This window comes from Mustela putorius, unplaced genomic scaffold (genome assembly GCF_011764305.1).
Source record: "Mustela putorius furo isolate JIRA1106 unplaced genomic scaffold, ASM1176430v1.1 tig00000738_pilon_pilon_pilon, whole genome shotgun sequence".
NCBI lineage: Eukaryota > Metazoa > Chordata > Mammalia > Carnivora > Mustelidae > Mustela > Mustela putorius.
Window position 1 is genome coordinate 10,982,149 of NW_025421463.1, and position 12,781 is coordinate 10,994,929.

General features: G+C 44.3%; 2 protein-coding genes across 3 annotated transcripts in view; one reads left to right on the forward strand and one right to left on the reverse strand.

Annotated features, from left to right (window-relative positions):
- Nucleotides 1-12,781, forward strand: part of SYN3 (synapsin III) — a 447,511-nt gene that overhangs the window by 194,063 nt on the left and 240,667 nt on the right. The window lies entirely within an intron of this gene.
- The window catches only part of TIMP3 (TIMP metallopeptidase inhibitor 3), a 56,522-nt gene that overhangs the window by 42,306 nt on the left and 1,435 nt on the right, over nucleotides 1-12,781 (reverse strand). The gene's annotated exons all lie outside the window — the stretch shown is intronic.

The following is a 12,781-nucleotide window of genomic DNA, read 5'->3' on the forward strand; positions in this document are numbered from 1 at the left end:
TGTTGGCTGAAGGAACATTTCTTAGGACTCGTGTTTGGAAGATCACACTCTGGGAAACACTGCTCTAGGCTTTCCCACAGTACCTGGAAATCTTCCTTGCCCCTATCCTCACAACTCACCTGATAAATTACACAAGGTGGCCGTGCTAAATTTCTGCCAGGAAGGCAACCTCGATTCTTCCAAGCCAGACCATGAGGTAGCCTTCAGGAAGGACCCAGGAACTTGGTATTGGAGAATGGATAAAAGTCTCAAGACAGATTTGGAGGTTCCTATCTTAAGGCTCCAAGGAACTAGAATCTGCAAAGTGTTGTAGAGAACACCGAAGTCAGGATAATAGAACAAAAGGAAGTAATTCCCATCTTTCTAGCCAGGTGGAATAGCAGGAAAACACAATTTGTCTTTCTCTGACATTCTAATTGCTTGTTGTTCAGCTGGCCCCAAAATAAAAGACATTGGCCTCAACACAGCAAGAGTAGACAAATAAAAGTAACACAGGTCTCCAGCCGGCAGGGAGACCCAAATAACCTAAGTCTGAAGTTCTTTTTATATAGAGCACAGTCTCACTGGCTGAGGGCCCCCTAATGACCCATTTTCAGTATTTGTTTATTCCTGTAGTGTACCCACATTTATTGAGCACCTACTAAGTGGGATGGCCTGTGGTCAGGAATACCCATCAATTTCCAGGCAGCAAGGCTATTCTTAGTTTTCTGGTCTCTATTTAAAGAGTGCTAATCCTCTCAGCCTCTCCCCCCTGCAATTAGACTCATACCATTTTCCAACCTGGTACACTGACCTCGCCCAACTGGGAAGGCAGAATTGGACAAGTGTTCTTCCCACCCTCTTGCACTGGGCCAGGAATTTGGCCTTCAGGGGCTCGGGCAGCCTGGGAACCAGCCAAGCCAGAGGAGATGTGCCTGCTTGCCTGGACCTTTCATCAGTGCTGGAGTCCAGAGCCTCCCTGGTCTGGTTCTTACTGGCAGCAGGGTGAGGCAAAAAGTGCTAGGAAGTCAGGAGAAGTATGATACAGGCAGCAAAGCAGGACGGTGAAGGAAGACCCTGGACCACGGAACAGATGTACCAGCATTAACACCAGCTTTGCCATTGCATGGCTGGCTGACTTTGGGCATAATTTGTAATGAAGAGCTTGGACTCAAATCTAGCAGCCTGGGCTCAAAGCCTGGCTCCATCACGTCCTACCTGCATTTTAGGCAAGTGATGTAGCCTTTCTTGGCCTTTTTTCCCATCTTTAAAGTGGAATGGTGGTGACAACAATGGTAATAATTCCTAATGTGTAAGCTTACAGAAAATCATAGAATTTATATATATGCATATGAAGTTCCTAGAGTCACTGTCAATAAATATTAGCTGCCTTAATGTTTCATTCCTTTGAGGCTAGGTTTCTTCATCAGCAAAATAGAAATCAGAGTGCTTTCTCATCGGGTGGTTATGAGCGTTTAAGGAGCTAATGCATGGAAAGTTCATGTAACATGAAAACGATTCCATAAATGTTAGATGTTACCAAATATAATTTTTATTCTCTTTCCATCTCTGTGTCTTAGGCCAAGCTACTCCAACTCTCTGGATCTCAGTTTCCCCATCTGTCAAGTGACAGCACTAAGTCACATGCCTCCTACAGTATCAGAGCAAAGGGGCTCCCTGCACTGGGCCCACATGGCATAAAAGTCACTTGCCACAAAGCTGAGTCAGGAGGCTCAGAGCCTTGATTGGCCCAATGCACCTCCATTTTCCCCACATTTCTGTGCACAGCTCATTAAACAACTGAAAGGAGAAAAAAAAGATGCCTTGTATTTGCATACATTCTATCGACCCACATTGTCCTGTTCATGTGGTGGCCATTAACCATGGTGTCTGTTGAGCTTTTGAAATGGGACTAGTCCAAACTTAGACACGCTATGAGCATAAAATAAATACTGAATTTTAAAAACTTAAAGATTTTAAAACCTTACTAATAATTTTAGAATTGACTACATGTTGAAATGATATTTTGGATAATCTCGAGTTAAGATAGTATCAACATTCATTTCACTTATTTTTTGTTGGTTTCTTTAAGGCGGCTGTGAGCAAATTTAAAATTACATACATGGCCTGTGTTTGTGGCTCTCCATATTATTTCTCCTGGTCCGTGCTGGTCTACCCTTGGCCTTTTTGTCTCCCTGCTTGTGAGTCTCCCGATAAGAAACTCCTCTCCAAGGAATAGAGAAGGAATTTGAACTATTTGGGGTTAACTTTTTAAACAAAATAAAACACAGATGTTGACTATCCAGGTGGGGCATTAAATTTTAAGAGCCTCCAGGAATCTACTCTGGCTTAAAGGGACCCTGAGTAAATAAAAATCTGTCAGGCTGCCAAAGCATCCATGATGTTAGCACTCGTGAGCACCTGAGCTTTGACATCTGCACTCTGCTTGCCTCAGCCAGCTCTTGTCTTCTCAGCCGGAAAAGGATGGCCAAGGGCTTTGGTCTCATTTTCCAGGACAGTTGCCACTGTGTAGCATGCTATCCAAGCAGCTTAGGACAGCTTTTTCTTGTGGAGCTGCTCATTGCTTAACATGTGAAAACTGATTTCTCATGTCTCTCTCTCTCTCTCTCTCTCTCTCTCTGATACACACACAGAGCCAGTGAACTATTGCCTGGGAAGTTCTTTCATATCCTGGAAAAATATCTTTCTCAAAGGTCCTCCTTCATTCAAGTTACTTTTATCTCATACCTACTATGCATCAGGCAGTGAGCTGGTATGGTGTGACTCCATTCTCCAGATGGCTCACCATCTATGGGGAGGCACTGAGTAGTAAAAATCTGATAGCTGACATTAATCAAACCGTCACTACAGGCAGGCAGTGGGCCAAGCCTGCAACTTCCATTATCTCAATGAATTCTCCTACAACCCTATAAGATTAAGAGGACTGTTCTGGTGTAGTCCATTTTAGAGATAAGAAAAATGAGGCTGAGAAAGATTGACTTGCCTGGGATATATAGCTAGCTGTTGATGGAGCCAAGGTTTGAACCAGTCAGGCAGTCTAACTCAAGAACCTGTGCTCTGACCCACCTCAGGAACTGTGGAGAAGTGTGATAACAAACATATAAGCAGTATTCTCTGGTAAAACAGAGAACAAGGTACATCATTTTGCCTGAAAATGCAGTTGATCTTACTCACCTAGAAATCCTACAGCTTGAAGAGATTCAGACCATCATCTAGACTCAGAGTCACAAAACTCTTAAGTCACAAGGCTGAATCTGGCCCAAGGACATGTTTTGTTTGGCCCCCACAAATATGTGTGTGTTTTTCTTTAATTGTGACAACATTTAAAAATTAGAAGATTTCATGTAAAATTCTGGGTATCTAGCTTCTACTAAGAGACTGGAAATCTGGTAATCCTCCCGGGCTCCCCTTCTGAGAGGCCAGAGCTGATTCCTCCTGATCCGCTGGAGAAGGCACAGGGATACTTCAGATCACATGGTTGCTGTTCTGCTCTGTTGCCTCCCTCACTCCAAGGCCAAAGATGAGCTGCTACTTAACATCACACCTGCCCATTGTTTTGCTGTTCACCTTAGAATAAAGAAATATTTTTAGTACCCATTTATCCCTTCCACAGTTGGAAAACAAGAGACTAGGTAACCACATACATATTTTCTTGGTAGAAATGAGTAATGTTTCCATTTATTTCATAGGCAAGCATCTGGCTTCTGTGACTGGCCTCTTTAGGCATTAGGGTTTGTGATCTGACCTAGGTAAGAGGTAAGAAAACCCAGGCCAAGAGAGAATCAATCAAAGAACAAACAGACTCACACCTACACTTGCCTGGCTCAGGTGCAGCTTCTTTGCATTGTACTCATTTGCTCAGAAATGTACCCTGAGAACAGTATGGATGTTGGGATTCTCTTATATCTGGCTGTCCTTCTGGTAAACATTTTTATCAAGAAGCTACAGTCAAGGGAACTGGGGGGTTTCTGTCCTACTGTTGGGGAGAGGAGTGGTTTGTGATTGCCCAATAGGACACAGGTTTGCTCTTTGTCTTCTAAACTCTGTCCTCATTCATGTGAACCATGTTCCATCAGATCACATACATTTTAATCACAGGCCTTCATCTGAGCCTGCCTTACACAAGAAAGGTCTTCTTAGCTACAGAGGTTTCAGCCAAGCCATTAGCCACATTTTCTGGAATAAGGAACTCCTCAGATAGACTGGATCGGGAAGACCTTGTTTTGATGAATAAGGAGTCTAAATCCCACTTCTTATCCATCAGCTTCAGTGATGGTGTTAATGGGGATCAGAAGAATTTTTACCAGGCTCTCCAGTCATCAATGACAGACACCAAAGTGATCTTGATTTTAAATTCTAGCCATCAGCTAGGTCTGCAGGGTTGCTATCTGTTTGGCAAATCAGCTCTCCTCCAACAGGAAGTTTGGTGGTCTAATATGTCATCCAATAAATTATGTCAGCTCATTAGCGGTTTTGTTCAGTTGAAGCCCTCATCCACTTTACAACCACAATCCTGGCTCTTTTCATAATAGACCATATTTCTAAAGAAATTACCTCCTAAAATGTGTTGTTGATAGATGTGGGTGCTCGGTTATTCAACTAGAGAGCCCCTTTGAAGAGAACTTGACACACAGTAAGTGTTCAGGAAAATAATATTACCAGAAGGATATGTGAAAAAGGTACATACATACCACATAGAGCCAATCCTGCTATTTTATAGATAAAAGCTTGAAATCCAGAGAAGTTTATATCACCAAGGTACTTCCAAAATCAGGTGGTGACTCAGATCTAGAACTCAAGTGTCCTGACTCCAGGCTGGTGCTCAGTCCTATACATTGCACCTCTCCTAACCCCAGGATAAATGGGGGTAGATGGGAATATGAACTCGACATCCAAGTTCATTGTCACTGATCAATTTCCCAGGCCCTCCCATTGGGTACCCCAGCATATTCTACCTGTGCCTGTCAGAGTCTAGGAATATGGGATTTGGCCTCCCAATTTCACGTGAGGGCTGTGTGACCAAGCTCTAGAATCATACTAGTTCTCACTATCCACATCTGTGTAATGGGAGCAGTGACCCTCCTCATCCTGTTTTCCTTGGTGGAATGTTGTGATCATCAAATAAGATCAAGTGGACTTAAGACTCTCAAGTAGGGAACTTGGTTATTGGTTTCACTGTTTTGTGGGAGGCAGTGTGGTTAAGTGGGAAAACATTAGACTGAGGGATAGGGGTCAAACAACCATGATTTTGAGACTCAGCCCTCTGTGTGTGGCCCTGGAAGATATCACATCTCTCAGAGCCCCATTTTCCTAATCAAAAATAAGTGAGAATATGCATTCTGCCATATAATACACCACCACCACAACTAAAAGCTACTCTTGGTTGAGCTTTTAGTATGTGGTATACTCTATGCTAAACATCTTTCTTGAGTTATTTCACTTACTCACCAACTCAATGTGGTACTATCATTCCCCCTTATTTTGAAGATGAGCAAATTGAGGCCAGAGAATTTACCCAAGCTCATGAACAGCAGAGCTCATAAGAGCTACTGTGTTTCCAAATCTCAAAGGCTATGAGCCTATTCATGATGATCAAGTCCAAGTCAAAAAGAAATCCCTCCTAACACATAAACCACAAGCATTCAACCAAACACTGGTGATCCTTTAAGTGTTGAAACTATGTCCTTATGAGCTCTGACCCAGGTTGCAACAATGTTGGCCTTCCCATGCATAGATCTAGGGGATTGCAGGAGCCCTGTATTTCTGAATGAAACAGCCCTTCTCTACAGGCTACTGAGCTCTCAGATGCCCGGTGCCCTCATTCTGAGAAAAATGAAAAATGAGAGGAGGTGAGGGGATAACTGCCACGTGATATTTAAGGTCTCTGGTTCTAGACTGGCTCTGATCTCTCTGATCTGTGCAAGACTCCCCAATCCCTGTCCTACATTCCACCCCCCTGACACTGGCTGAACTTTACCTTGGGTTCTCTGAGGCCAAATCTCACAGCTCTCCTTCTCTTCCCCACTCCCACAAACAAGCCAGGTGGCCATAGGTCTGGGTATACTTAGCATCTCTCCTCTCTCTGCTATGAATGCCACTGTTAGGTGATACAGTTTACATGAACATAAATCAGAACTGGGTGTTGGGCAGCATGGATCATTCCTTCTGTGGCAGCCAAACCATCCAGGCTCACAGATGCCTACAAATGAATCAGAGTTGGACTGTTTTTTTATTAATTTTCTCTCTATTCTGGGAAAAACCACCCACCACATTTCGTGTGTCAATGATTTTTCCAAGAAAACCAGTTAAACTATACTTATAATGGCTGAAAATAGCCATTTTTTCCCGACATAATCAGCTAATACACAAACTATTTGCAGCAAGAAGCAATGATACTTGGAGTCTTCTTAAGCCTGAGAAGCTTTCTCATGGGTTATTGGATGGTTTATTATATGATTTGAGTTGGCTTACTGAAGTGCTAAAGATAGCACATGGACCCTTTGTAGACCACTATTCTTCACTCTGAACAACTCTGAGAGTCGTTCTTTAGTTTTACAGTGATTTACCATCCCTCCTCCACGTGGGCAGGCCCGCACACTTAAGACTCTTGTCATCCTTCTGTTTAGCCACAGCGCTAAGAACGGGCTGGTAGAGCTAGCAGGTTACCAACATGTCCTACATAATCTTCCAGAGGAGGTGACATGGGTTTGGGTGTTTGTTTTCCCGTGTTCATCTCTGACGGGCTGAAGTAAACAAGTACACATTGATTATAGCTAAAGGAACTCACTAAATAGCATTTGACAGGAGGTCACAAGGTGTCTGTCCCAGCCATAGTGGAACTAAGAGAAGTTTTTGCTTGGTTGCTTAAAAAATTAGTGTCTAGAGAAGGCAAGGGGACCTAGAGAAAATGTCCTTATTTGAAATATAACTTCAGGATAGACCAAGCAACTGTAGATTCTAATTCTTAGAGGTGTGGTCTTGGACAAGCAATTTTACCCCTCTCACCTCAGGTCACTCAGCAGGCAGCTGGGATGGGTCATGTCTACCTCACAGTGTGACAGATAAGCAAGCAAGGATTTTGGTACAGTGCCTGGAACACAGTAAATACACCTGAGGCATTTTTGGTGACCCCTGATGGAATGGCATTTAGAAATCTCCAAGCTTTTTTCTCTGGGAGTATGAATGGAGTATTATGGCCCAAAGATGGGACTGGACTGATCAAGTAATGCGGACAGCAGAGCAGGTGCTTCCTTCTCAGAGGGGTCAGATGCATCCCTCTGGGTAGAATACAGCCCTTAGGTCTCTCTCAGCCCAAAAATGACCCACTCTGGGAATTTCCCATGCTGCTTTGGAGAATTTGGTTTTTATTAAACATAGTGTTTTTCAACATGCTCAAAATTTTGGGCAAGGTGTGACTATTCTTCTACACTAATGCCAGGGAGGTGGGAAGGGAAATGAAACCTGAATGGGAAGTTGATGAGGGTGTTCAAAAACTAGAGGATAGCATGGGCCAAGACCCAGACAGAGAAGCTGAGCAGCAGGAGCTGGAAAGGCCAGTGATGAAAGAATGATGAAGAAGGAGGCAGGGGTCAAACTGGTCCTCATTAGAGTCATTTTATGACACTTCGTCCCAAGAGTTCAATGAAGGGTTTTAATCAGGACAGTGACATTCTCTCTTAAACCAGTCCTTCTAGCTTCCATAATGACCCCGGCATCTTTCTTGGCTAGAACCCACCATGCTTTCCTCTTTTCAGTCCATCTCCATTCCCCATGGCCTCCCACCATTCCCATCCAAGCACCATCCAAATACAACAGCAAGGGCAGTAGGGAAACAAAGGAATGAGTCCCCTCACTGTCACCATAAGTCTGGATAAGGTCAGTCAACAAGGGGACATTTTTGAGTCGGCAAATAAAACCGTGCACACATTTTCAACGTACAGCCACATGTGCCTAAAACTGAGCTCATAGAAAACCCCAAAGTCAACAACTTAAGGTAATGAAAGCCCCTTGCTTACTATGAAAGCAAAAAATGAAACCATCCTCAACTGGAAGACTCCCAAACTGCATCATGTCAAGAGACATGGCTTTCCGAGCACTTAAGTATTATAAAAATACTCCCATCAACTTAATCTAAGTGGCCCTAATTTTGCTCCCTTTCAGAGGGACAAAAGGACAAGCAATAAGAAAAAAAAACACTTCAGAAAATAAATAAAAATTAAAAACTGTTCTCCATTTGAGAGAAGCATGGAAGTCCCTGCAGCACAGGGCTGTCATAGTCCCTCCACTCCTTCATGTTGCACATCCAAAAAGTGCAGTGTGAACAGAGCCACTCTGGAGAGAAAACTGGCAGGTGCTGTTTAAAATATAAATACAGTTACTTATGTCCAGTAATTCAAGTTGTATATTTGCTGTGAAGAAATATTTGCACATGTGAACAAGAGGATTAGACAACTCTTTATTGCAGTGCTCTTTGCAAACAGGAAAAGCTATTAAAACCTATACACCTATAAATAGAGAAATGGCTAAATAAATACATTCTGTACTTACAGGGATACATATTATAATAAAACAGCATAGAGTAATATAGAATATTATATAATATAAGGCAATTAACATCTAGTATAGCAGTTGATTATATTTTAGAACCAGTCCGCTGGGTTTTAAACAGTCTCTGCTATAATCTCGAACAAGCTATCTAATTTTTCTAAGCCTCAGTCTCCTCATCTGTAAAATGGGAATGACAGTAGCATACTTGCCTCATAGGACTATTGAAAGAATTAAATGAGTTAATGCATGTTAACTATTTAGAATGGTGCCCGGCACTTAATAACCACTCTATACCTGTTAGCTCTTTACAGTTATAATCCCATGGAATACTATATATAGAATGATGTGGATATGTATGTGTACTAACTGAGAACAATCCCTAATACACATTGTTCAGTTACAAAAAGCAAATGCTCTATGTGGTATTCCGTTATTTATTGTATCCTATCATTCATGTGTCTAAGAGAAAAACTACTATAAATTTCCCTTGGGTACCTATAAATGTAAATGCATAGAGAAGAAAGGACCTGGAGAAGAAGCTAGAATTAGAGGAAGTGGTCCAAAAGGACATCCGCTCTATCTAATTTTAGATAGATGATAAGTAAATAGATACACATGTGCATATACAGTTACATACATGGGCATAGAATGTATTCATAGAACCCTTGTGACTTTTAAAGTGTGGAGAAAACGTAAAGGGCCAAGGTGTTGCAAATTATTATTCCTCTTTTATAAATGAGGAAACCAAAGCTTAAAGACATCCATTAATGTGCCTAAGAGCACACCACCAACAGGCCCCAGAGGAAGGATTTAAGCCCAGCTCTGCCTGCCCCACAGCCTTTCCACCACCCCATGCTGCCTCTCAAGGCCACCCAGTAGTTGATGATGACAAAAGCTAGAAGAAGGGGCCTCCTTGTCCACACCGGATGGAATGGTAAAAGTCAAATGCAGTGGAGAATTGTGTTGTTGTTTTGTTTTTAATTAATGAACCTGTTGGAATGTGCCATTCAGCAGTGGAGCTGAATTGTTCCTGCTGTTCCTGCAAAACAAACAAAAGTCCCTCCACCCAAGCCACTTCTGTGACCACTTTTCTAGCCTTATCTATCCAGGGATTGTGAAAGGGACACAGAACTGTTGGCAGAGGGACCTTCTCCCACCAGCAGGGACCCAGTCTCTGGTCTTCCTGCCACCACACTAGCCATCTACATAGACTGGGCATCTCACCCTCGGCAGCCCCAACTCATCCCCATATAGAAGGGGAAGAATCTTGAAGTCCAAGGTGTTTTGTCTCCATTAGCTTTACTTCTCCCTGGGTCTCGGTGTGATAAACTGAGTCATTATTTTACTGTGACTTGGTGGTGTTGAGGTTCTCTTTCAGTTCTAACAGCCAAAAAACTTTAGAAATTTTCCTCCCTTTATACCCTAAACTAATAATAATAATAATAATAATAATAATAGTGATTATTATTATTATTATTTCTCCTTCTCATAAGATGATATTTACTTAAAACCTCAGGTCATTTTGGCTCTCTTCATACTGTTAATGAAAACTTCCCAAATCAATAAGTAAAGCATCCTTCAAAAGCTAACCTTCCATCCCCCTTCAGTCAGAGGAAGGGTCGTTTTCCTTAGACTATCAAGGGTAAATGAAAGTTGAAAAGGTTTTGAAGAATGGCATAACTAAGAATGAATTCATTGTACCATTTAGTAGCTGGGTGACCTTGGGAAAGCAAACCTTTCCTAGACTTGATGTTTTCCACCTGAAAAATGGATGTGATACCTACTCTTAAGGTTGCTGGGTGGATGAAGGACACGGGATCTGTGAAATGCTTGTACTGAGTAGGAGTCTGAGAGCTGGCCCTTCCCTCCTACATAGAGCAGCTCTCCTCTTTCCAGGGTTCCCAAGATTTGGGCAGCCTGTGTCCCCTCCCCAAGTGGCTGGCTCCTCTCTGAAGTCTGATCCTTTTTATTTTCCTTTGGTCACAAAGCCTAGTGTGGAGTGTAATTGTGTGTGTGTGTGTGTGTGTGTGTGTGTGTGAGAGAGGGAATGGGTCTGGCTTCTTTGAAAATGGCTTCTTTGCTAAAACCACAACCTCGGATCTGATACCAAAAGAATCTGCTGGCACTGGTCCCTGTCAAAACAATTCAGAGATATCCAGAGACTGTCCTCCAGGGCTGGCAGCGGGCCCCCAAGCTCAGCCTCACTCTTGAATTCCCAACAGGCTCAGGAGGCAGGCCCCCAACACTCCATGGCACAGCCCCATTCCTCTATGCAAAGGAGGCTGAAGAGAAGGGCTTGGCATTCTGAAGCAAAATTCTCTCTCTCTGCTGCCTGCCTCCTGCAGAAACCACACACACACACACACACACACACACACACCAATTTTCAGAAGGCTCTTGGCACTGCCTACCCCTTCCTGAGCTGGACAGAGCTGCTGGAGCAGGATCTACCCAGTCAAGGCTGCCTCCTTCATTCCCAGCCCCCTCCCTTCCCTCCTCCAGAGTCAAGGTTTTGTCAGGAGTTTCAGGGGCACTGACTGGTGGGGAGGGGGCCACAGACATCCTGGCTGCTGCCAAGTCCTTTTCTTTCCCCCACAGTATGTTTTATAAGCCGGCATGTAGTTTATTCTTCTCCTAAACACTTCACTAGGGTGCAGGGCCTGGAGTTGCCATAGAAACACCTTTTAACTCCTCCCCATCCAGAAAGCAGTGCCAATCCCCAGGGTTTGAGGGGAGAAAGGCAAAAAGAGACACCTGTGGATGAGGAGAAAGGAGAGGGAAGACCATGGGGTTCGTTAGACAGGGCCAAGTCAGGCATACGGTTCCCTTTACCCAGGAACATGGCACTCAGCCACAAAGAGAAAACAGCCAGGAAGGTTCTGGAAGAAGAAGCTGGTGGTCTGGCCTGAGCATCTTTAATGGGCTACAGCGTTGAATGGTGGGGTCGTAAGGGCCAAGGAAAATGGGGAGCTCCTACACATTTCCTTCAGGGAGAGGACAGGCAGAGCTTCAAGCCAGACTGGAAACAGAAAGGCTCTTCAGCTAGGAAAACTGGGAGCCACCTACTGGACACCAGCTGGGTACTGTAAGGCAGCGGAGGTCAACAAGCAAGCAGTCCACATCCACACCTCCCATTTTGAAAAGCATTATCTCATCCCTACCACTAGTGCAGTGCACCAAACCCAGGCAGAACAGTTTTGGATTGGTGCCAGCATATCGAAAAAAATTTTTTTTGATTCCTTTTTATTTTCACTACCACAATGTTCTGGTCTTCGGGTACTTCCTATTAACTTAGCTTTTCTCTGGACAGTTTATCGAGGGTGGGGATTGTTAAATCAGTCCAGAGAAATTACAAGAAACTTTCTGCATCAGCTCAGACCCACAGCAGGGAACCTAAGAGTCCGTCAGAGCAACCATTAAAAGCCGGGTCTCCTTGTTGCTGTGTCCACTGCTCTCTGGTGAACTTCCAAGGTGAAAACCCAAAAGCCAAGGGCAAGGGGGAGTCATGAGGTCTTCCTCTCCCCACATACCAAAAAATCCAAGCGAACACACCCAAGCCATTGCCCAGCAGAACAGGGTGCCCTGAATCCACCTGTCAGCCTCGTGGCCTCTTCACGGAGCAAAACCAGAGCTCACCTGCAGTAGCAGCAGCAGCTCCCAGCACTACTCAGGTGGGAATGTTACCAGTGGGGGGATGAGGACAGGCCAAGTGGAATTGGGGTGGGAGCAGTCAGAGGAGAAGGAAGAAAACCTTCCAGGCTTCAGGCAGCCCAAAAGAATCCTTCAGGCAATCCACAAATGGAGGGGCCAGCCGGATTCCCCCGGGGAAAGGGAAGGGTGGTGCACAGCATGGTCCCCAGGAAGCCTCTAACAAGGGTGACCCCAGGTCACATAAACACCCACTCCTGCCAACTGGACTGACCTTCTGGTCACCAACCTCCCTGACTTCTCCTAGGCTCAGCAGGGCCCCCCAGCAGTGCCCCTCCCAACCTCGGCTGCCTCCTCTGCCAGGCTCCTGTCTCCTCCCCCTCCTCTCCTGCTGCACACTTGTGGAGGCCCTCACCCAGGACCCAGTGGAAAATTTTCCTTCTTCTTTATGACTTAAAACACACACGCTCCATTCTTCACCTCTGAATCGACACAGGCAGAGGGCAGCTAGACTGTGCCCCACCCCACCCCAACCCAAGTACACACACACACATACACACATACACACACACAACAGGGGCCACTG